General features: G+C 40.7%; 1 protein-coding gene across 4 annotated transcripts in view; it reads left to right on the top strand.

Moving 5' to 3' along the window:
* Nucleotides 1-23923, top strand: part of NCK2 (NCK adaptor protein 2) — an 83279-nt gene that overhangs the window by 20183 nt on the left and 39173 nt on the right. For 3 of the 4 annotated variants that reach the window (XM_082761150.1, XM_082761149.1, XM_082761148.1), the window contains one exon: nucleotides 10666-10737. The gene's annotated coding sequence lies outside the window, so the exon portion shown is untranslated. Of the gene's footprint in view, nucleotides 1-10665; nucleotides 10738-19573; nucleotides 19669-23923 lie in introns of those variants that run through there. The other variant, XM_082761151.1, reaches the window with a different exon arrangement.

Raw genomic sequence — 23923 nt, 5'->3', positions numbered from 1 at the left:
AATAAATTGGAAGCTGAAGAAATTTGTTCTCTAGGCTTTGCCTAAATGTGTCTGACAGGCTACCTGGCTGCGTGGTTCACTTGGAAGGTATTTTTTGAGTAAACCGTATGGTGGGGTTTTTTCATTGTAAAATGAGAATTGAAGTAAATCATATTATTAGCAATTTTATTTAAAATTAAAGTCTGATATTCCACGTTACGCTGTGGCATCAGAAAATGTGGCAAGTTTCTGATTTAAATTTGGACCAAGCTGATAATACCCCAAATTGTTGGCTTGGAAAGGGCACTCTGCACATGCCTGTAGAAGTCACTTTGGGATTAAACATACTGAGCAGGTGAGGACCATAGCTGGTCTTTACAGGCACTGAGCTCAATTAAGACTGTCTGGAGTTGTATAGCACAACCCAATGTTTGTGCATTACCCATTTCTTTGCATTTTTTTTTTTTAAATTAGCTTCCCTTTCTCCTGAACTTGGTATCATGTTGATAGCAGATGCACTTACCGTATATACGTGGTGAATTATATTCTTACCCTTCAAAGTGTTTATTCTGGTCATCCAGGATCAGGGTTAGAAATGTGGTCTCAATCAGCCTGGTGTATTTCGTCATCATTCACTTTATTTAAATGTTCATTTATCTATTTGTAATTAAGATAAAGGTTTCTAGTTACTTTTTAGGTAGTAACAATTTATATTCCTTCAGTTGTTTGTCACCTGCATTTTTGTTGGTTTAGCAGTCAATCTCTTGGATAGCTTCATTTGAAACACTGATAAACTTGTACTTCCCTATATTTTCAGAAGCAGTTACTTTAGTATGCCAAAAAAAAAAAAAAAGGGAAAAAAGAAAAAATTCCTTCCCTTTTCTTTATCAAATTAAAAGGCTATTTGATAGTTGCATGCTCTAAAACCGCAAATAAACAGAACTCTGTGGTGAAGTTCAGCAAGCTGCAAATGCCACATAATTAAGCAGTAGCAGACACTTCCAAAGGTAGAAGGGAAATCGGTGGCTGGAATATTTAAAGGGGAAGAATATCATTGTTGTTTTGACTATGTAAGCTTTAGATCAATGTAGTTGGTGTTTTTGGGAAGGTAATTCCAGTAGTCAGACACGCAGCCTTGCTGTACCAGAGCTCTCGGTTACTGCCTACCAGTAGCTTTCTAAAAGCCTATGGAAAATGTTGACAATCACTTGTAATTGTGGTTTGTAATAACAGCCTGACACTGGAGTCTAGAAAAATACATTGGGAGGGGAAAAAGAAGTTTTGGAAAAAAATACAGGGATACTGGAGGATGTAGAAATAAGCAGAAATCATTGAATTCCTGGAGTCAGTACACCTTATTTCTAAGAAACAAACCTGGAAGCTATTATCGTGGGGGGCAAATTTGGACACCGTAATTGGCTTTGACCTTTTGCCAGCTGTCTAGTGGTTCTTTTTGCCTCTCCCTTGTGTCCAGATAAATGTCATGTGTTCAGGTTTCTGTTCCCTTGTTCTGGTTTCGAGCGTGGAGCTGCTTATGTAGCTAATCTGTGCTTACAATTATTTCCACTTCTAACCCCAGTAGGACTCTCTTTTGGGGTATTCAGACAGAAATGACATAATTGGATTTCTGCCCAGATACTGTATATAGATAGCTTTGGAGATGTCGTTCATTTGACAGCTGCCATAGGAAATCTTGGGGTTTTGGCTATTGTTACAAGGCCTGCAAAATTCTCACTGCATTTCCATTTGCTGCCTTTTTTCACTGAAGTGGTGTGAATAAAATGAGTGGAACAAGACACCATCAGATGTGGGCAAGACAAGAAAGGGAGAAAATCAGTGCTGAAAACATCAGAAGCAAAGCTGTTGCCAAATTTTATTTGGATATTATGAGATTTGGGAATATCTAGTTATCATTCAAACACCAGTAATAGCAGTGCCTGTGCTGCAGTAGTATCAGAGCTACGTGAAGGATTCTGTTCTTCCTGCCCACCCAAAGTGAAATTTCTCGGTAAGTTCAGAAAAAAATGGTTCAACGGTTTCCGATCACAAATTTGGAAGAAAAAAAGAGGTGGTTTTAGGATCTCTGTTCTTGTGAAATAACTAAAAACTCAAGTTTTTGTTTCTTTTCTTGGATCTGATGAACCTCACAGTTCAGTTTTGATCTGCAAATTCAAGGTGCTGACTTTGGTGACTGCCGTTCTGCAACGTCCAGAAAACCATAGAATTACAGAAAGGTTTGGGTTGGAAGGGACCCTAAAGCCCACCCAGTTTCATCCCCCTGCTGTGGGCAGGGACACCTCCCACCAGACCAGGTTGCCCAAAGCCCCATCCAGCCTGGCCTTGAGCACCTCCAGGGATGGGGCAGCCACAGCTTCTCTGGGCAACCTGTGCCAGGGCCTCACCACCCTTAAAGGGAAGAATTTCTTCCTGATATCTGATCTAAACCTACCCTCTTTCAGTTGAGAACAAGGCCTGGTCTCAGCACTTCCCCCTTGCCATTAAAGCAGTTGATTGCCTCTTTGCTGGGGATGTTTGTTTTTTGGCTCTCTCCCATATCCTCCAGGTGCACAGTGACTGGGTATGCAGGGATGCTGGAGGCATTGCTGCCAAAGTAGAGATCTTTTTTCTGAAGAGTACGCAAGCTCTGCCCTAGTCTGTTCAGGCAAACTAAATAAAAATAAAAAGTGCAGGGGTGTAGAACTTGCATCAACTGACAGTAAATGGGAACCTGTTAATGAAACTGGGGAGAGCGGGATCCCATAATTAAATTGTAGTATGTTCAAATAGCACCTGGTGGTAAAATCCAGCAATGCACTGATCGAAAGGATCTTTCCTGGGAGGTGCAGGACATTTTTGTCCCAACACATTCATATACCCAAGGCTGGGAAATACTGACATTCCAGATTTAATGTTTTTCCAAATGTCTTTTGATGGCCCAACTGAAGGAAAAAAAAAAAAAAAAGCACAAAATCTGCTCTGTGCGCTTCCTCTGACTCCCTTCATCTCCGTGGAGGTTTCGAAGACAGCCACTGAGCTTGCTGTAGCCCTTCTAACATCACTGTGTCTGTAGCTGTGGCACGGAGAGAGCCATGGCGCTGCTGTCCAAAGGCAGGCAGCTCTGCCATGGCCAGACAAGTGATGTCATTGAAAGCACGCATACAGAAATAGGAAAGGTTTTCTTTCTGACTAAGAAATAATGAGTAATTTAGCAGCACAGGAGCTCTAATAAGGCTTACAGTTGGACTTTATCATTGAATTGCCACTGAGATGAGCATGCCTTGTTCTGTTCCACCATAATAGTCACCTGAAGCCTCTCTGTAGCCCCTCTTACAGTCCATTTTCTGTTACGTCTCACCCCAGAGCAAATCTTAATCTAATTATCTAGATGGGAGATTTCTTCGCTTACTTCAAACACGTGTCCCTAGCCAAGAGTGGTAACCAGGAGTGTCTGCTTCATGTTGCTCTGATAATCTGCCAGTGACTAAGCGTTGCATCCTCCCGTGGTAGCTAATTCATCAGAATCTGTGGTTTTTCACTTCTCCAGAAGGCATCTGTGAATGCCTTTTTTTCAGTGGAGGCAAGCATTTTTACTCAGATGTGCAGATCACTAGATTACCATAAAGACAATATCAACGTGCTCTTTGTAGACGTCTTCCGCAAACCTGAAATCTGTGAGTATTGAATTAAAAGCTTGAATAGAGGCGTTGGGAAGAATTGGTAGATTCAGTTGGTTCTGCATGTATTTTGGTGTGCAGAGCATTAAATGGCAAAGTTACAGTAGAAAAAGTAGATTTGCTGGGGAGCTGCTTGGGCTGATGGCTTATTAATCACCATGCAAGTCCTGAAAGTTTCTGAAGTGATCTTCATGGAAAAGACTGTCTATGTGTGATTTTTACAATAAATTAAAATTAAAATATCAACCAGAAACAGGCTGAGGTTCCCATGGAGTAAATTGTTACGCCGTTAAGTATAAATACCGCCTTCTAGATTCTAAGGTGCTAAAGAAAGTTAGTTTATCTAGCTGTAAATTCAAAGATGTTTCTTAAAAAGCAAATCTATAGCTTGAATAAAAAGGTATCCAGGTAAGGTAAGGACTCCAGGTAAGGTATCAAGGAAAGCAAATAATTACCTAGTGTTCAAACCACGGCCTGAGAACCTTGCTAAGCTAAGCACTATGTAAGGTTTGAAGTCTGATCCTTTCCTTCCTCAAAGATCCTGTGATACAGCATTTAAGAACATCCTTGATAGGTGTTGTTGGGTTTCTGCTTATCTATCTGCAGCTCTAAGTGATGATTCAGGTCTTTCAGTGCACCTTTGTAAGGGCTTATGAGGCGCCTAGAGCTGCCCTAAGCATTAATGGAGACCTTTGTTGCTCTGTGGGCTTCAGGGATATGGATACGTGCACTTACACAGCAAGACTGCAAACTCTTAAATAAGGAAAATGAGAAAGGTTCTGAGCTCATATTTCTTGGTAGAAAAGAGTAAGTAGCTGGATGGGGATAAAATGGAGTTGGATTTTTTTTTTCCTTCCACCGATTGCTTTTGAATGGGAATGCTCAGTGAAACTCGGGCCGTTTTGGTGGCACCCTGCCTTGCTTGTGTGCTTGCCGTGTGTCCTCTCAAAGCATTTGCACCCAAAGTGGGATGAGGCTCTCTGCCCTTGCTTCCGTCAGCTCTCCACTTCTGCTTTGTGGGTTTTTCTTTTTCTTGTGCAAGGACTGTACTGGAAGTTTGCAGCTGAGCATAATCAAATTTGAATAAGTTCAATATCAATAAGTATCAAGGTGGAAAATCCTGCTTAAGCCAGGATATTTTTTTTTTTCTTGTAAAGGTTTGCATATTGTAGCGAGTTTGGGTAGTAATTCGGTATCAGTATTAGGTTATTTAATAGCTCAAACTTTTGAGGGAAACTACTGGCTGAGATAAACACAAGAAATGCATGGTTCCCTTAATAAAACAATGTGATTCAGTATACTGTGTATGGTAGACTTGGCAGATAGTAATAGGCAGATTCATCATTCCTCATCATTTCTAGCAAAATTAGAAAGATGCTATTTATGCATGCACTTTGGATTGCAGCTTCAGAGGAAGCTGATAATGGAAGTTGTTTTTTGAAATATATTTAAAATAAATGTCAATATTATTTAGAAAACGAACTGCCTGTGTTTCAGTAGGGGCTTAGGAGTTGGTGGTTGTGCAAGTAGATGTAAAATATTTTTTTTGGTTTGGTTTGGTTATTGTTTCTGGAAACATACCATATCTGTGCCAGAATCTGCAGAGGATAGGGATTTGATGGCAGGATTTAAATGAGAATATAGGTCAGTGCAGCCTCTTTGCTTGTGGTGGGGTCAAGTGTGACCCCACTGCATGCTTTCACTGTGTTCCTCCCCACACGCACCAAAAAAGAAGGAAAAGTACAGGTATATTATGAAGAAAAAATAATGCTTGAGTGACCAGTGATACTTAAATGCCTAATTGATGCTTCTTCACCACAGAGGGCATGGACAGGAAGGGTACCCCAGAGAGTCTGTCCCCTGTTTGGGAGATAAGCACGTTTCTTAAGCTTACTGTCACGGCCTTTGGTAGTAGCTTCAAACCAGGACCATTAAGAAGACACATTTAAACTCTGAAGCTTGCCTTTGCTTCAAGGGCTAGTGTCATTTTTGCAGCTGGCATACAGGCTTAAATCTTTTCCAGCGTTTTAAGTACCTGGCAATCTTGTCTGCGTGCAAAGCATTGAATCCGTTCTTTTGTCTCATTTTACTTCCTTACATGCATTTCAAGGAGCCACTGTCTTAGAGAAGAAAAGCTTAGCCACACAGAAGACACTAGATTTTGTTCGTTTGCTTGCTTCAGGATGTCTTAGACATTGTTGTGTAACATAAAAACTTATGACATGAATCCAGTCTTGTTTTCCGTCTGTTGTATACCTGATGTAGTGCTCACTGCTTGCATTCACTTATCTGAGTTAAAGAATAGTTGCATATTTTAACTTTACCATTATCTTAGTTTCAGAAGGTAATATTAACTGTGTTTTGTGAGGTAGGTTGTTATAATACATGTTATATATTATTATACTTATTATATATTATATAAGTAGGTTGTTAAAATACTAAGGATATACTGGAATGTTGAATACATTTTATGGCTTCTTTTCCCTTCAGTCAAATTCAGGCACTGAGCTTTTGAGTGCTTATTGCTGATCTGTCTGCTCCTGCATGGCACTGGGTTGTGCTTGCCCAATTGTCTGTACAGTTAAAATATTTTGAGCATAGCATATTTTGATGTAACTTCAGTTGAAATATCTGCCTAATGGAGAAGTCTTAATGGAATACTTTAATAGCCCAAAGTGGTTACCTGCAATTGCTCTAGTGTATTTGAGTCAATTACAAAGGAAGGCAATATTTAATGTTGAAGTGGAGCTAGATGGTGTAATGAACTGGCAGATTGCCAGTATGATCTTCTCTGCAGGAGAATTTGTATTAATGTGGTGCTTTTCATTTGTTCTCCAGAAGGTCACCAGCAATACGTCAATTGTTGAATTTTATCATAGTTATCAGAGTCACTTGAATGACTTATCATTTGAGTTAAAATTCCCAGTCTGTGCAGTACAGGTTTATGGTCAGGTCATTTTTGTGTATTAGCATATTAAGTATCAAAGAGATTATTTTAGCTATTTCATGTCAGAATTTAAATAGAAGGTGGCCAGGTATTGGGAAAAGAGCCTGAGAGAATTGTCATTGAAATAGTTATTGTAAGGCTGAATCTGGATTTTAGCCATGGGGATAAAGAAAATGGGGCACATTATAGCACATTAGTGAAAGGAAAGGTGGTTAATAACTTTGGAGGTTGCTTTTAAAATAATCATTATGAGAGCACTAATTTATTCTTAGAGTTGTAATCTTCAAAGATTACACAGCTATAAGGTGCTTATTTCATTAGATGATACTGATTCTTATCTTTTGATGCTTGTTTGGAAGTACTGTCTTCAAACCCATTTTTGACTGTTCAGAAGCGCTTCTAACTGTGGGACTTGAATAGTTCATGTGTTTGGAAGATTTTGGTCTAGCAAACAAATGAGTGACTGAGATTGCAGTTCATATCTAGACGGCTTTGGTTTTCTACCTTGTGTCCGTAACCACATGTTCACCTGGCTCCTCTACTCTGCAGTTTCTGTTCTTAATGTTCATCTTCTGTGCCTCTGTTGTGGACCTCATAGTAAGTGTAGGATGTTGACTGAGTCGTGACCTGTAAGGGACCTTGGTATATTGCATGTGTGAGCATTGACAGTCTTGTGGTAGTACTGCCATTAGAGAACCACAGCACCACGGGATGGCTGAGGCTGTCAGGGCCCTCTGGAGGCCACCAGGCCCCAGCCCTGCCCCAGCAGGGCCACCCAGCGCAGGCTGCCCAGGCCCATCTCCAGGCGGCTTTGGAAGGCCTCCAAGGAGGAGACCCCACAGCCTCTCTGGGCAGCCTGTGCCAGGGATCCTCACCCGCACAGCACAGAAGTGCTCCTGGGGCTCAGAGGGAGCCTCCTGGGGGCCAGCTTGTGCCCAGGGCCTCTGGTCCTGGCACTGGGCATCTCTGACAAGAGCCTGGCTCCGTCCTCTCTGCAGCCTCCCCTCGGGTATTTACAGACATGGATGAGATCCCCCTGAGCCTCCTCTTCCCCAGGCTGGGCAGTCCCAGCTCTCAGCCTCTCCTCACAGGAAAGGTGCTCCAGGCCCTCCATCACCTTGGTGGCCTCCCTTGGACTCTCTCCAGTAGGTCCAAGTCTCTCCTGTACTGGGGGGGGGAGGCAGAACTGGACCCAGCATTCCAGGCATTTCTTGGAGTTGAACTGAGATAAGACATATGGATGTGGCACACAGATGTGATACCAAAAGGTAGAGAAGAAAGACACTGAAGATGTCTATAGAGAAGCCCATCCAGCTCTGTTGGGCAGCTGTGGCGGTGGCTGTCTGCCGTGCATTCATTTCCAAAGTTTCCTCGTGATTCACCAGTATGTCTTGTGGGCGGACAGTGACTTTTCCACATATATTCAAAATCTTTTTGAGTTTTGGGGAGTTTATGTTGTGTTCTCTAAGCTTAAATATTCCCGGTCCACCCTGGCTTTATCAGCAGATACAGCCTTCTGGAGTTTGGCTGCTGGAGCACCACCAACCAAACAAAAATCCCTACTCATGGTGCAAAGCCTGTGGTTCGGGGGCGAGCCATCTCAAACCGTAACCATTGTTTCCATTCACTGTGTGTGAGAAGGAAGATCTCAAACATCTCTAACTGAAATGCTGTTTCAAGGAACATATTTGGTGTATAAGTGAATTCTCTGTGGTGCAGGTTTCCACCCTTAGTTTGAGTCACTTGGCAAGCTGCAGTGTTGCCGATGTAGCTTTCGGCAGGGGAGGTGTGATGGCAATAGATTCGTGTTTTGCGGGAAATGACTTAACAAGAGTCAGAGTAGAAATTTTCCTCTGGCTATTCTGTAATAAAATGAAGATTTTTACCAGGAGAAAACCAGAAAGAGAGGTCAAAGTGCAATGGAATTGAGCCCCGAGAGGACAGACCAGTCTGCATCTTCTGTCTGTGCATCCAAATGTTAGTTCAGTCAAAGTGTCGGTAGGAGTGATTTTTTTTGGTGTATTTTTCTCCTTTGACTCTTTGTGCTACTGCCATTAATGTGCTGAGATACTTCTAATGTATGTTAATTGAGCTGTGAAAGTGGAGCCTTTCTTGCTGTAGAAAATAGCTGTTGTATTGAAATACAATCACGACTCTTTTTTCCTTATGTGATTAGATAAGGTTTGAACTTTTATTTTCACCAACTGAACTGCTTTTCCAGTTAACTAATAAATATAATTTTTCAGGTATTGGTGATTATCAATCCTGGTTTTTCTGCTCAATTTCAGAGGCAAGCTCTGTACATTGACGTGTATTTGTGACATTGGAAGCAGTAATTGAGAAATATTGAGTTTTTTTTTCAGTGAATAGAACCCCAAACCAAGTCAGAAGCCTGGCACAGTATTTTGTTTGTAGATGTTGATGGGCAGTAGATGATTCGTGAGGTGGGAGGGGAAGAAGATGGTCTTGTAACAGAATGATGTGATTTTTATTTTCTCTTTTTTTCCTTGTTATTAACACTGTTCTTGCCTTATTGGCAGGAAAGGAAACATACTACAAAACATTTAGCCAGCAGGAAAACAGATTTACCCTGCCTCAGGGTTTTAATGATGCTTCATTTATTAAAGTATCTTTTCCCTTTACAATACATCTTGAGATCTGTCCTGTAATTCAGAATATAGGGCAAGTTCTCATGGAGAATATAGTTCATGGAGAATAAGAAAACTGTAAGTGGGGAGGAAAATTGATTTGATAAAGTGTAGTTGTCTGTGTCTACTGAGAACTCGGTGAAAGCGCCAGGCTGCAGCATACAAGGCATTTCAGCTCACACTAGTGCACAAAGGAAGAAGGGAGGGCAGGTGGTAGGTCATTCTCTTCTCCCATCTGCTCTCTGCTGTCACAGGTGTATTTTCATTCATGCAGTGAACAGAACTTCATCGCAAATTGGCCTCCTGCATTTTTTTTCCCTTGCATGTCAGGAGGGTGAGCAGCATCCCACTTGCCTTGCAGCTGCAGTGGAGCTGGAGAGCAGGGATTCTCCTTTTATTCTTCACCCCGTAACAATTCTGACTTCAATGTTTATCAAACTAGGGTTCAGTGGTTCACTTGCTCCCTTTGTTAAAAGGTGGAAGTCTGAATCTGGCTTTCAAGTGTCTGTGGAAGGTATTTATAATACTTCATCAATATTTTTTTTTTTTTTTACCCCTCTTCCATTATGGTGCACTCACAAATTAGATTAATTCAAAACACAAGATGAATTTCTGCTTTTAATTGAATTTCTTCATAGGATGCTTTTGTAGTGTGGCAACTGATTTGAATCTGTTCAGGGAAGATTTTGAACACAAACATTTGTGCATGCGCAGCCTCCAAGTGAGTCAGAGTTGTAACCGTGTGTCCTTACAAGCCAAGGGTTGAAGCACAGGAAGACATTCAGAATTTTTTCCTTCAGTTTGATTTGGATCTTCATGGATTTCCACAGCCTGAATTGGTCAGACATCCTATAGAATTAGAAGTCTCATTAGAAAATAGAAACAAACTGTTTAAATACTTTGAAGTCTCTCTCGTGAAATGCTGTATTTATGGCTAGAAATAGTTAAAAGAGCAGTCTGGGCCGGAGGGGACCTCTGGAGGTCGTGTGGTCCAGCCTGTGGCTCGTTGGGGTTGCCAGAGCTGTGGCTCCATCAAGGTGAACTTTGAACCTCTCCAGGCAGAAGCTTCCAGAACACCTTGGATTACACACTGTGTAATCAGTGAGGAAACCCTTCTTCTTCATGTCCAGCCAGGGAGTCCCTTAAGGGACTTCTCCACCGTCTGGCCAGCTTCCTGACCTCCCTCAGAGCTCGCTCGCTCTTGTCCTGGAGGGCCCCGAAGCATGCAGCCTAGCCCAGGCGCCATCTTGCAGGTGTCCCTTGGCTGGAGGCAGTCCATCCCTCAGGCTGCTGCCTGTGCTCGTGTCCCCTTACTTCGTAATCTCTTAACAGATTTGGATAGTTTGAAAATGAAATCGCCTTGATAATGATCTTCTAAGTTCAGTGCTAAAACTAAGATACGTGTTTGTTGTTTCAGATACTTGCGTACGTAACTTTGTTGGAGAGTCCTGCCTTTCACTGCCTGAATCCTTTTAACAGTGTGCCAAAGGTGAGTGATTCAGCTCTTATTTTTGTAACTAAAGATAAGGAGTTAACTAGATGTATTGCTTGGTTGTGCTTTCATGTGGTGTGGTACTTGTAATTTTTTTTTCAAACGGCTGGATCATTTATTAAATAGCAGGTCTTTTTTCTTTCAGCAATCTGAGATAAGTCTGATTTAGCTCTTTTTTTTTTTTTTTTTTTTTTTTTTTAAAAAAAGCAAGATGATTAGAAGATTTTTTAAAAAAAGATTAGATTATTAATTAAGCACTAGATATTATTACAGCTGTTTTTGGCTCCTATGTCCTGTTACCTACTAGTTTGACTTCAGAGAGTTTTCCTCTAGAGGAGCTGTAGATGAAATATATTGGTGTGGTCAGTCCTAGCCTATTGCAAAAAGGCTCAGGTCAGTATATAGGTCAGTATTTCATTTCTTAAAACTAAGTAATAAATTATATAATACTGAAATGTTTGTATACCCCTGGTAGGCTTTTTGTCCTCTTTTTATGGTAAGAGTAGATCAGAATTGCATTTAAGATATAGAAAGTACCTTCTGGGCAGGCTCTGAGGACCTGAAGTAGTGCTATGAAGCTGATATTTTCCATAGGATTCATTTCTGGGGCAATGTCTGGCTTCCTTTTGCTAATTCATGTACCTTGTTATCTGTTTCTAGTAACTGTAGTTGATCTCCGTGGTTTAGCCGAGATTTATTAACAGAAACTTTTATTAAAATGAAACATCGTTACAACCGTACCAACAATACATAAAAGGCAGAACAGTGGATGAACTTTCAGCATTGTACTGGCTGCAGCACAGAACAGGAAACCAGGAATCCTAGTTTTCAGTTTTACTTCATTACTTTAGCAGACAAATTTATTATTTCTTACTCAAGCTCTCTGTTTATAAAATAAAAATAACATTACCCTCTTCAGAAGGAAGTTATGATGGATAATTATTGACATTTTGGAGCCTTTAGATGGAAGGCAATGCATGAAGTCCTTGTGTGTCTTGATTTTGCTGTGAGCTGTGTTAAATGGTTGTTCAGTCAAGTGTTATCAGACATTAAAATTAGACTTAATTTGTTTTATAAAATGCAGCTGAACCAGTTAGAATTAAGAATTTAATCCAGTCTTAAACTTAACATCTACATATATTTTTGGAAATGTTTGGGTTTCCTTCAAGGTAGAAGAGGAAGTTCTGAAATACTTTGAAATGGGTGGGCGTTTACACTACATTTTCAGATCAGTTGATATTTGCCTATTATATTTAAAGATGCATTTATAACTCTAACTTCTGCAGCAGATCAGAGTGTATAGTCTTGAATAATAAATGAATATAACTGAAGATTAATGTTGAGAAGTCTTCTGGCTTAATTTTTAGATTAGAAATGCTGGTAATTTTTTTTTGTTTGGTTGATTTTGTTTTTGTGCATTATGTAGGTAGCAGACCTACATAGTAAAATTAAAAAACTCTTGAAAAGTCTGTTAATGTAAATAGAAAACAAATATACAATCCCAAAGACAGTGATTTGTTACACTATGAACTTAGTCATAGTTAAATGACTCTAACTTCCACTAAAATTTCAACTCAAAATTAAGCTTTTTAACTATGGTCCAAATCTTGTATTAATTTCAAACGTTTAACATAAAACTATATATTTCTCTTGTCTTATTTCTGTGATATTTGCCTTACTGAATATTTTTCCTACTCTTCAAAACAACAACTTAAGAAAACAAACAAAAAACAAAACACCACAAATACTCAAATTGAAAATGTATACAGCATATGAAGGTTTTATATACTTCCCAAACAGGCTGTAAGTAGATAATAGTTCAGTAAGAGTAGGAGAGGAGGAACTTTGTCTGTCTTTGGACATCTCAGTTATTGTTCTGCTCTCTGTCTATCTGTATAGGTACCCAGGACATGTGCAATGTCCAGTCAGGCAATACTTTATTTCTGTAACAAAATTAAATCTAATTTCTGTATTAATATTTAACATTTTATCTGTCCTTTGTGTGCACACATATACCAAAGTGCGTGTTTCTGGTGGCCTGTATTCTGCTTGGTAAAGATGATTGTGCAGAACACAGAGCGTGCTGATACCTTTCCAAAATGGAAATGAATGTTGTAGGTTCAGTAAAGCCTGTACCTGAAGTGCTTTGCAGAATCAGAATATAATAAAGCCTTTGCCCTTTGGTCACCATTCACAAATTACACTGAAAACGTTCTTTAAACTTCACCAAACTGCAGGCAGTAGTGTGTCCTTCCAGAGTTTTGTTGAGTCTGAGAGCTATGGCATAATTTGTATGTGGTTGCTGAATCCGCCGAGTCATCTTTTATCTAGCTGTGCACACTAGCTATTTTCAGCTATTTGTTTCTCTGGGTTTGCTTTTTGAAAAAAAGAGAACTGTATGGAAAGGCACCCTTTATTTTGTTGTTGCTTGTTTGATAAAACGTTCTGTCACTTCTGCAGTTACATTAGGATGAAGTTACCAAGTGTAATGTTCTGGCAATTTATTGCAGTCATTCAGCTGCTGCAAATCTGCAACTATCCTAAAAGCATTTAACAATTTCAGAATGTGATACTGTTTGTAATGGTACTCTGTGCTTTCAAACTTGCTAGACATTCACTTACAGTGTCTTTAAATATAAAACAAACAAAAAGATTGCATCTTGTATTTCACAATAAAATCCTTTAAAAAGTGATCACAGTTTTAATACATACCTTTCAGTGGTGATGTTTAGATAACATGTTTTGGGAAATTTTCTTCAATAATACAATTTTTTTGAATAAGCCTGCCTTCATACACCCTTATGGAATGTCCTGTTTGATTATTCAGGGATATATGTGTACACAGAAGGGAGATAGCTTGATGAAAGGAGCACTAAGCAGGTACAAGCAAAGTTTCCTCAGTCTTTCATACTCAGCAGGTTTGCCAAACTGAGATCAGATGTCAATGATTACAGTATCATGACGCTTTGTGGAGAGCCAGGTCTGTATTGCAAGGCTCGTAGCATCTGAAAGATCTGTTGTCATCTTCTTGTGAAGAGGTAAAAGCACCATACAGATCTCAACTTGATGCGACTATCTGTAATGCTGTATCAAAGTCTTTCTTGGTGTTTTTCTGCGGCTCAGTGTGTTTGTAGTTGTTCATGGATTTTTGAGGAGTTTAAGCCTGAGGAAAAGAGTAGCTGTTCTTAATGACCCGTATGAGTTGGTTTCATGGGAAGTTTTTATTCTGGCAGTAATTAAGTGATTGAAAACTCTGGACTGATTAGATGTCTAGATTCCTTTTCTTAAGGAAAAAAAATCTCATGTAATTAGGTCTGTTATCCTCAGTTCCTGAAGCGTTGATTTTAAGCCTTCTGATGTAACTTCTAATGTTACTTAAAATCATTTCCAGAAGTTTAGCATAGTGATGGAATTCAGGGAACACTGCTGCTTTTCTCGTGCTGGTGGCGTAATGCTTTCTGATCTGGAGCTGTGGCTGGTAAAGAACACTTCCATTCCATTCCCTTGCCCTTGTAACAACTAATAGACCTCCAAATATCTTGACTTTGTCAATAAATTGCAGAATAGTTTTTCATTGAATTAAGTCTTTTTTTTTTTTCCATGGTTTAACTATGTATTTTTTTGTTTCTCTTTGTAATCAGATTGTAGATTTTTTTTTTTTGCATGAAAGTATGATAAATACTGAGTATATAGGGAAAAAAGTATGCTTTTATTTACTAATAATATCAAAATAGACTAAGAGGCATTTGTTTATAGTTTTTTCCATTTTTTCTGATAGCTTCAGGTGCAATTTAAAGTTATGGATACCAACACTACCTGTTATGACCCCAAAACAGCCTTTGTGTTATACTCTAACTGTGATATGGATTCCTAGTCGATTCCTAGTCACAGAGAACAGTTTCCAGCTTTCATCCGTAAGTGTAAATTCAGTTTAGAAAGAATGGAAAGGTGACAACATTTTCCTTGGTGGAAGTAGCTTTGTGGTCCGATAGCCGGAATGGGCTTTGGCTGTCTTCTCATCCCGCATGTCAGTTTTTTTCTGAGCCAAAAAAAAAGCTTTGCCTGCTGAAAAGAATCTAGCATATTACTTAGTTTATGAACGTTGCTGTGAATTAAGCTGTATGTTCTTTATATGCCTATATACATACACTCACACACAAATAAGCTAAGATTAAGTTTGTGCCTGTTCCTGAACTAACAATGAAATACTCGGTGAGCAAACCTGCTGTCCTGACCAGTGCTAACTGGAATGCCATTGGAGCAGGTGAGCCCATGTTTCCTGCGTTACTAAATAAACACCTCCCTGCATTAAACCAGTTTCAGTGCAAAGGCTGGAGCACGCACTGCACTTCTGAGGGACAACTGGCGTGGTTTACAATATGATCTATAGAAACGCTTGCTGATAGCTTATGCAGTTAAGCTGCATTAGTGGAAGAGGATCCCGTGGTGCCGAAAGCATTTATTAGTTAGGTAAGTGTTGTATGTGGGGGCATCTGTCAGGAAAAGTCGACTGGAGGGCTCGGGATGTGTGGATTGCTGGTCTGTGTGCCAGCGCTGTGCGGGGTGATAAGGCTGTATCAGCGCCGGGGCAGTTCAGTAATCCGCAGCCCTCCTAAAGGAGGAAACAGATTAGCAAGGCAGCCGAGGCTGGCGTTACCAAGTTTGCTCCAAGATCTAGTTACCCAAAGAGCTCTGGCCTGCCCTTGAAGGCACTGCTGTTATCTGCTGCTTGCAAAGTTTTCCTGGAGATGCCCTCCCCTCGGTTTTCTGAGGGATGCCACATGTGTTTCAGGGCTCTGCGCTTCGGCAGCTTTGGATTTGGGGCTTCACAGAGCTGGGAATGCAGTGCAGGCCAGCATTGGCATTGGGCCTTGTTATCAAATCAGCTGAAGAATTGTTTCTCCATTTGGTAATTGCTGGAAGACAGTTCTTCTGTTCGGGAGGTTTTGAGGGAACTTTAAATGATTCATTGTTTGCATTCAAAAAGAAAAAAGCCAGAATAAAAATGCAGCTAAAACTATACAGCGCATGTTTTCAGTAGTGCTCTTAACAGGTTCTGTATCCAAATACATATAAATTTAATATAAAATTCAAATGATATGTTATAAATGAAATAATAAATGTATTATGATATTAAAAACCAAGTTTACTTCCTTCTTTCTTTTAATGAATGGGAAGGGACTGTACATGCAGTTCATTTTATTTCACATCTGATGGATCATCTTTTGTGTGTTGAAGAATTCTTGGTAACTGCTAAAGTTGGTAGACTTCAAAAAGCAAAACGTTCAAAAATTGCCGTGATATATTTGCTGTGGAATTCTGTTGCTAATAACTCGGTTAATTAATCTTGGATTACAATTACTGTTTGCACTGCAGTAACAAAGCTGGGATTGTGCTAAGGCGAGGGGACTGAGAAAATGAGCTTGTCCTGTTGTGTATTTTTTTAAGCCAGTAGTAGTAAGAAGCACAGAATACCATGCATACAGATAAAAACCTTTTAAGTTCTATTTTTCTGTCCCTGGTTTTAAGTTTATTGTAGGCTCCTTGCAGTCTCTTGGGTTCTACACTCCTTCCCTTTGTGCTCTCTCTGCATGCCCTTTTGTTTCAGGGATCCCCTGCAGCTCTCATCCTATCCCTACTTAATTTGGAGGCTGTTTCCCATGTCAGCTGCTCTTAGTTGTTACTCATAATAGAGCCTCTGTGCAACATAATGCCTACCTGTTCTGCCACCTTTTTTTTTTTTTTTTTCTCCTCCTTTGTTTTGAATGCTTTTGGAGCATGCAACAGCTGCATGCACAGTCCTTCCAGCAGGCCCCCTGCTACCATCTTTGCTATTTGCATTTTTATTTCCTTGCTGGTCTGAGTCCTTGCATTTCTTCCTAGCATTTCTTTTTCCCCTCTGACCCCTTGTTCCCACTAACCTAGAAAACCTACCCATGGCCTGATACTTTTTTTTATTACTGGGAAATACTGACATCTTAACCAACGCATCCCTATGTGCAAGTTGAGCTTTACCTCTGGTGCAAGTAGGCTGCAGGAGGCAGCGTCAGAGAAATCCTTTACCTGAAGCAGCTGGTAGTTTGGGGATCTGGATTTTCCCAAGAGGCTGATGCTGAGTTCTCTGTCTTGCACCAGAATCATCGATTCTTTGTCCATTGGTGCCCTGGGAAGTTAGGTTGTCTAATTAGTTCTCAAGTTGCCATGTACCCTTCCAAAAACGCTGTTGGGATGAGGCTTAGGCCTCTCTTTACATTTGATTAATGAATTTGTCTTTCAAGATTAAACAGTCAGAGGAAGTATTGGGTTTTGTTCTTAGTTCTCCCTGAAGATTGCTGAACGGCATTTTCTACCAGCCCTGGATTTGTACAGGACCTGGAAAGGTCTGTTCCATTGTTTCTGGACAGAGTGCTGCTTTATAATGAAAGACTGAGGTATTTCATGAGGTAAAGCGTTTATCTCAAAATCAAAGGGTGTGACATCCTTAGTTTCACTTAAAAGTTTTCACTGGAACAATAAACCTTTTATTTATACATATGTGTGTGTGTATACATCTATATATAAATGTTTATAAAACTGATTTGGAAAACTACCTTGTAAACGAGATTTTGACAGTTGTGCTCTTTGGAAGTGGAAAGTTGCCATCAGTGGGAGGACGGAAAGTTGCCTTCTCAAATGCTGACTTGCACTTCAGGCACTCTTTGGGAGCACAGCTGCTACAACCTACTTTGTAAAACCTACACGTATCTGGAGAGCCGTAAGGTGTGCTCCTTCTCCCATGTACTACCGTCATCTTGTGGCCAAAATGGTGGTGGTGGTGGGCTCTGGTCCCACATGTGTGCATGTGTCTTAATTGTGTGAGGAACAGCTGCTGCTATTCTTAGGATAAAAAGGTGGCAGCAGAGCTATCCGTAGGCTGCTGTGGTTTAGGAGAAGCTGAGGAAAATGATAGCACAAAGCAAAACCCAGGTCAAATCCTGGCCTGTAAGTGGTGGCTGGGCATCTCTGCCTCCTGAGCCAGTAACCTGACTAATTCTCTCGAATCCTTAAAAATAAGAGCAAGAAACACTGAAGGAGGTGTTTGATGCAATGCACATGACTGCTTACGTTTGTGGAACCAAAACTTGGTTTCAGGGTTGAGAATTTTTGAACCTAAATGTGTTACACACAGGAGGAGCAAAAACATGGTGTCAATTAACACCTTAGGCCAAGAACCGTTCCTCAGAGCTTAACTTTCAACAAGGAGCTCAAGAACAAGAGCAAATAAACTAAAAATGCTTTGCATTAGTCACTCGAAACATTCACAAGCTCTGTGATCCAGGAAAGGAGGTGTTTTTGTACGTGTCCTTAAGTTCTCCCTGATGTCAAGGTGGGCAGGGGGTGCTTTTATGTTCTCCCCACCCACCTTGTGTTCATCACCTTAAGATAAGTTGTGAATTTTTATATGCTTAGAGGTATATTCTTCATATACTTAGCATGCTATTTTCTGGTGAGCCAAGGGCTTGTTGCTTTCCACTCCTTTCAGATGCTTCTCTGTAACTCCAGTATTTGTGTGTGAATTCTCATGAAAAGTTAGTCATTGAGGCCCCAGACAGATTTGATAACACCACTGGCTTCTTCGTGAGGTCAAAGATACAGATAACAAAGAAATGCTCTACTTCTGCTGCAATATTCTTTACAACAGAGTTGTGGTGTTTTACTCTTGCATTTTTAGTGCAAGCAATACTAAAGTACTATAAGAAGCTGTTGAGCACTCAATACTTTATGTGGCTCCCAACTAAATTTATATGTGAAACAATGATGGCATAGTCACTTTTATTGAAATGCAGCAGGAATATAAATTTTTATTTGTATTCATCTAGAAGGAATAAGTCTGTAGCTAAACTTCCAGTTTTCAGAGCTGTGTGATTCTGAACTTGTTTTTCTTCTATTTAACTTTGTTTCTAGCACAGATACTATTCTTCAGAGACTCTCTCATGTTTGGAAATTTGGCTACTACTGTTCTCCTTTCACATTTGTTGATGCGTTTTATTGTTATCTGGTGGGAGGAAGGATGAAAACGTGTGGGGAGTGCACGAGTATAGGACATCCCATCCATGTAAGAGTATGTGAGATTTCTAAATGAAAGGGAATGCAATGTAGCAGCCAAAGCCAAACGTTTAATTTTGAACTGGTTTCCTTATTGCAGGCGGATTTCACTCAGAAGTGAGCTGAGGAGAAGTTTCTGGCAGAAGATAAAACAGTAGGAGGATATTTAGAGGAGTTTGGGAAGACTCAATTTTGTTCAAGCATGGGCGCTGAGAGTAGGAATAAAGAAGAAAAAAGAGCCCAGCACTGCCAGGCAGTGTTGGTCTCTGTTGGATATATATTTCATTGATAGAAACGTAGGCTCTTGTAATTACTTATTCTTGGTTAACTGTTTGTATGGAACAAGGCAGATACTCCTAGTCTCTGCCTGGTGAAAGTTTGCTTTCAGAAGCTCAGCTTCTGGAGCAGTGGAGAATCACATCAGGGCTAACAGCAGTGCACTGACTTTCTATGTTATCTGTGTAAGCGGTGTTAGAGCAGCTGACCCTTGAACTGAGAGGTAAGAGTTCAGTATCAAGTGCACTCCTTAGCATGCTCACGGTAATCTGCGTTCTCTGGAGCATGTTCTACAGAAATGCTTTAATAACGTCCCTGTTCTGTGAATGGTGTTGCTTTTTGGTGCTGCCTTGTAGCCCTCCCCTTTGAGGAATTTACAGAGGCTTCCTGCTGTAGTCATGTGGCAGAGCATTCACATGTGCTGTTTCTTCTGGAAGAGGAACTCATTCGAACTGGAGGAGGACACGTAAGAAATAATTTTCTTAAATACATGAATGCTGCTGACATTCCAGACCAAGAGCTCTGTCTTGACTTCAAATTTAAATGATTTTAAGATCTACAGGACAGGTTGGTTTGAAGCCTCTTTTATTGGGAAAAGGGGGATGGCTAGAGTTTCATCTGCATTTGTGTTTTGGGAGTAGTAAGAGTTTTGACTCTGCAAAGTTATTAGCTCAAACGGGAGCAGAGAACTTCAGAGGGAGACTCAGGCAGCCCTTTCTCACCCGTGCTTGTGCTTTTTGGGTTGTGCAGCATTAGCAAAGCGGTCATTGATTTGACCAGCAAGTGACTTGTGGTGATGTAGCATGTGCTTATATCTCACACAACATGCAAGAAGGTCTCTTCATTTAAATCATGCCTTCTCTGTGTACATCTCTTATCAGGAAATTAAAAAGATGGGTTTCTGAGTAACTGTCTTGGGTCTGATTTTCTTCAGAACGAAGCACAAATTTACACAGGAATAAATTTAATGGCATTAGCTGTCTTTTGATGAAATCTAATACAACATCTTTCCAGCTGCCTCTTTGGTTACACATGGAATCAAGAATGATGATATCTTATATCTAGTGATTATTTTAACCTGTAGCAGTCAAAGACCTTGATTCTGGAAAGTAGTTTTCTGTCTAGAGAAACTCTGTTCTAGATTTGGGCAATAGGTGTTAGGGTAACCATGAGCTCTGGTGAGATTCTGCACAGAATTGTGCTGTGAGAGTTCACTGAAGAAATATTTGTCTTCCTTCCACCACACACACACCTTTTATATTGGATAAAAATCCTGTTCCAGGCAACTTAGTAAAATAAATAAATAAAACCATAAGCGTAAAAAGTGATTCAATATTTGAAATAGCAGCAAACTGGAAAGCTCACAGGAACAGAGGCTGGACAGGGACTTTAAAGTGCTCAGTTCTCTGTGAAACAGAAAGTTAAAAATTGTTTTAATTTACATATTTTTCAAAATATGTCATTAGGTAGATTGAATGAGGGTTTCTGTAAAGTGACGGATAAATTGCTTAAAACTGTAAAAGGAGTATTGCCTAGAAATTAAAAATGTCCTTTTTATTTTTTTTTTTTCCTTAAACAGCTTTTATTGGTGGGAATAAATGCTCTTTTGAACTGAAAAAAACATCTCCTCCTCTTCCTAGTTAGAATATATGATTTTTCTATTGGGGAACAGAAGGTCAGCAGTTCAATTTTATTTTCAGCGTTTTATAGACAGTTTAAAGTGAAATCCCTGGAAAAGTAGGTAGCAGTGTTTCAAGGGATTAGCTGTAAAACGTAGCAATCTACAGTGATTCTGAGCTGTGTCCTTCTGTGTAGGATCAAGGTTAAACTTCTTACATTTGAGGACCGTTCTTTGTTCGTACAGTGCATAAATGTACAAGCCCTTCTAATGAAATATAATTCATACAGATCATTGAATGTTTGAGCTAAGGGAAGAGAAGAAACAATGGAAGCAAATCATTCAAACACTTCTTTCTGAGTCCTTGAAGGAATTAAAGCGTGCGTCCTTTATAAAATTTCATAACCTTTGCCGTGTCCTAGGTGGCTGACTTGAAATTTCAAGGCGAGAGAGAAGCCTTATTGATGGCTGCTGTGAAAGTGAGACCATCAGTGCATGAGCAGCAGCAAGCTTAATTTGTTATTCCACAGAGCATGTTTCGTCAGTCTGTCGTGTAGGTAGTGCTACCTAAATGTTGACTTGAAAGCAGTGCCTGTTTTTCTGTGACTTTGTGTGTTTGGCTTCCCACACCCTGCTTTTGTAAGGGACCGGGGAGAGGTTTGTTTGGGAAGTGATTTCTCATCTCATCTCATCTAAACACTTCATGGGTGTTGTGTTCTTCCAGGATATTCCCCTCTTTTCTATCTTTTGGTTTTCACCTCTTTCCAAATTTGCAAGTAGGCTTAAGTCTTGTCTGCTGGGAGGAACCAGGAACTAACGATCTAAACACCAGCAAACATTAAGGTTGTCCGTAGCTCTGACTTTCAGAAACAGCCATAAAATAATTCTGAGATTGGGCCATTCATCGCTGCTGCTATTTATAGAGCAGAGGCAAGGGCTTGTTGTCCACCTCCAACCCCCAAAAAAGTTTCCTTTAGCTGATAACCAGCTCAACTGCACCAAGTGGCTTTTCAAGAAACGCTTTTAAAAGAAATCAGTATAAGGTAAGCTGCTGCTCTTTTCTGTTGCTGTTGCCATATTTACCTAAGAGTAAGGCAGAGGCTGTGGTTCTGGTTGGTTTACTCTGCAGCCAAAAAAGATCTCTTCTTCGCGGCGGCCTCGTGCTGCGTGCAGCTGAAGAGCCTGAATACCTCCTCTCTGCACACTGTGGGGTTGCACCATCGCTATCCAGAGTGCAGAAGAGCATTGCTCGTGATGGCAGCCTGTTCAGAACAAAGCCAGAAGCAGCTCCTCACCCGGTTGTGGAGAAAGTCACAGCACAGCAGCTCAGCTGTAGTAGCTGCAGCTGCACGGGGCTCTGGGGGGGTGGAGGAGAGAGCCCCCAGCCTGAGGAGCAGGGCCTGGCTCTGAAGGCAGGTGGGCGAGCACGGGGAGCTGGGGGCAGAGGAAGTAATGGGTAAGAAGTGATGCAAGCTGGCTATCTGCGGTTGGAGGTGCTTTAGTGTCAGATGTTGTTTTTTTTTCTTTTATTTCTTGCAGCAGACTGAGACCAGAGCTAAACTGATGCTCATTGTGTTCTCTGGTAAGTGTATATAATAAGAGGGACAGGAAGAGATGCAATTTTGTGTGGTCTTTAAGATACAGAGAAATACCTACTTCCAAAAACGCCATCTGGGTTGGCTGAAGCACTTCTAAAGTCATCTACAAAAATACTCTACAAAAAACTTCCATTTTCTGCCTGGTCTCTAGAAGATTGCTAGGAATGGCTGTTAATAGTTGTTATGAAAGATTAACTAACGAAATAAAAATGCAAGTAATGACAGATTTCTAAAGGAAAAAGAGAGAGAGAAAACCACCAAGCTGAAATATGGTGTTTTGGGTTGTTTTTTTTTGGTTGCTGGATTGGTTTTAAATTCCTGAAGGTTGTCCTTGGGTGATCGCTTAATAGTGATCTCATCGGTAGGGAAGGACTTGAGATTGCTTTTTATTACAAACCCTTTGTCTTGTGCACAGGTGACCATCCTCTGTTAGCTAAGACCTAAGGGAGCGCTTTCTCCATAACTTCTATTATTTTTATTTTGTTTTAAGTTATAAGGTGCTGAACTTTAATGTGTGTTAATGTGCTCCCAGCTTGTTCCTGTAGAATCCCAGCTTTTGTCTTTTGAAATCTGAAATTTAAATCACCTGTCAGAAGCTAAAAATGAACACTGCCTACCTCACAATAGGCATGCTGTTCCAGGGAGGGTAGAGAAATACCCTTTTCAAGTAAGGCATCAGAAAATTTGTAGAACTTCGCCTTCCCAGAACAGCTCGGTGCTTATCACATAAACAGGATAAGAAGCGTTTTGCGTTCCGTGTTTTAGAGTGTCGGGTTTGTTATGTGTTTGTGTCTTGAAGTGTCCCAGACCAGGAAACTTTGGGTCATAGCAGTATCGTTAATTGGAAAAAAAGATAAATGTGAAATCAGGAAGATGGTATGGAGGTTACGACGTGAAGCAGAGTGAACGCCCCGTACAATTAAGGCATCACTGCGTGAATTTATAGGAGGCTGAACTGGGGTTGGTGCTCTTGGTCACTGCAGAAGCCTCTCTGGTAATTGCCCAGGGTTTTCTCTCTCTACCTTCAGGCAGAGAAGTAACCCTTTAACCTGTTGCTTTTTCAAATGAATGGTACCAATTTATTCCCTGCTCCCAGCGGTGGGAGCTGGGGAGCTGGATCCGGCCCCACAGGGCCCAGTCCCCCCGCGGCGGCCGTCCTTAGGGCCTCACCTCACGCTTTGCGGGCCGTGCTGCTCTCCTCAACGGGGAGCCCACGTGTTGAACGAGCCTTTTGGTCTGTCCCTGCTCGCTTCCTCTGGACAGGCTGATTCATGGGGCAGGCTTCATGAAAACACTGGCTGCGAGGCTTCTCTCAAACGCCTTTTTGCAGCGTGTTGTTACATGAACGTGCACGAAGCGAGGCTTCTTGCCGAGTGGTAAAAGGCCGCACGGGCTCCTTGGCAGGAAGGAAGATTTTTCTGGGTGTGTTTCGTTTGTATTCTTCTCTGCTCCTTTATGCAGCTTTTCAAAAGGCTTCTAAACCACTCTTAAGGCAGAAAACAAGCTTAACTTTTGTGCTCTATTGGAGCTAGGCAGAAATTCGTTACCGCCAAACCAGTCTTGAGGTTTCCTGTTTGCAGTTGTTTTGTAACCCAAGATGCAAGGC

This window comes from Aythya marila (genome assembly GCF_965140915.1).
Source record: "Aythya marila genome assembly, chromosome: 1".
NCBI classification, from domain to species: domain Eukaryota; kingdom Metazoa; phylum Chordata; class Aves; order Anseriformes; family Anatidae; genus Aythya; species Aythya marila.
This window is presented reverse-complemented; position numbering and strand designations above follow the sequence as displayed.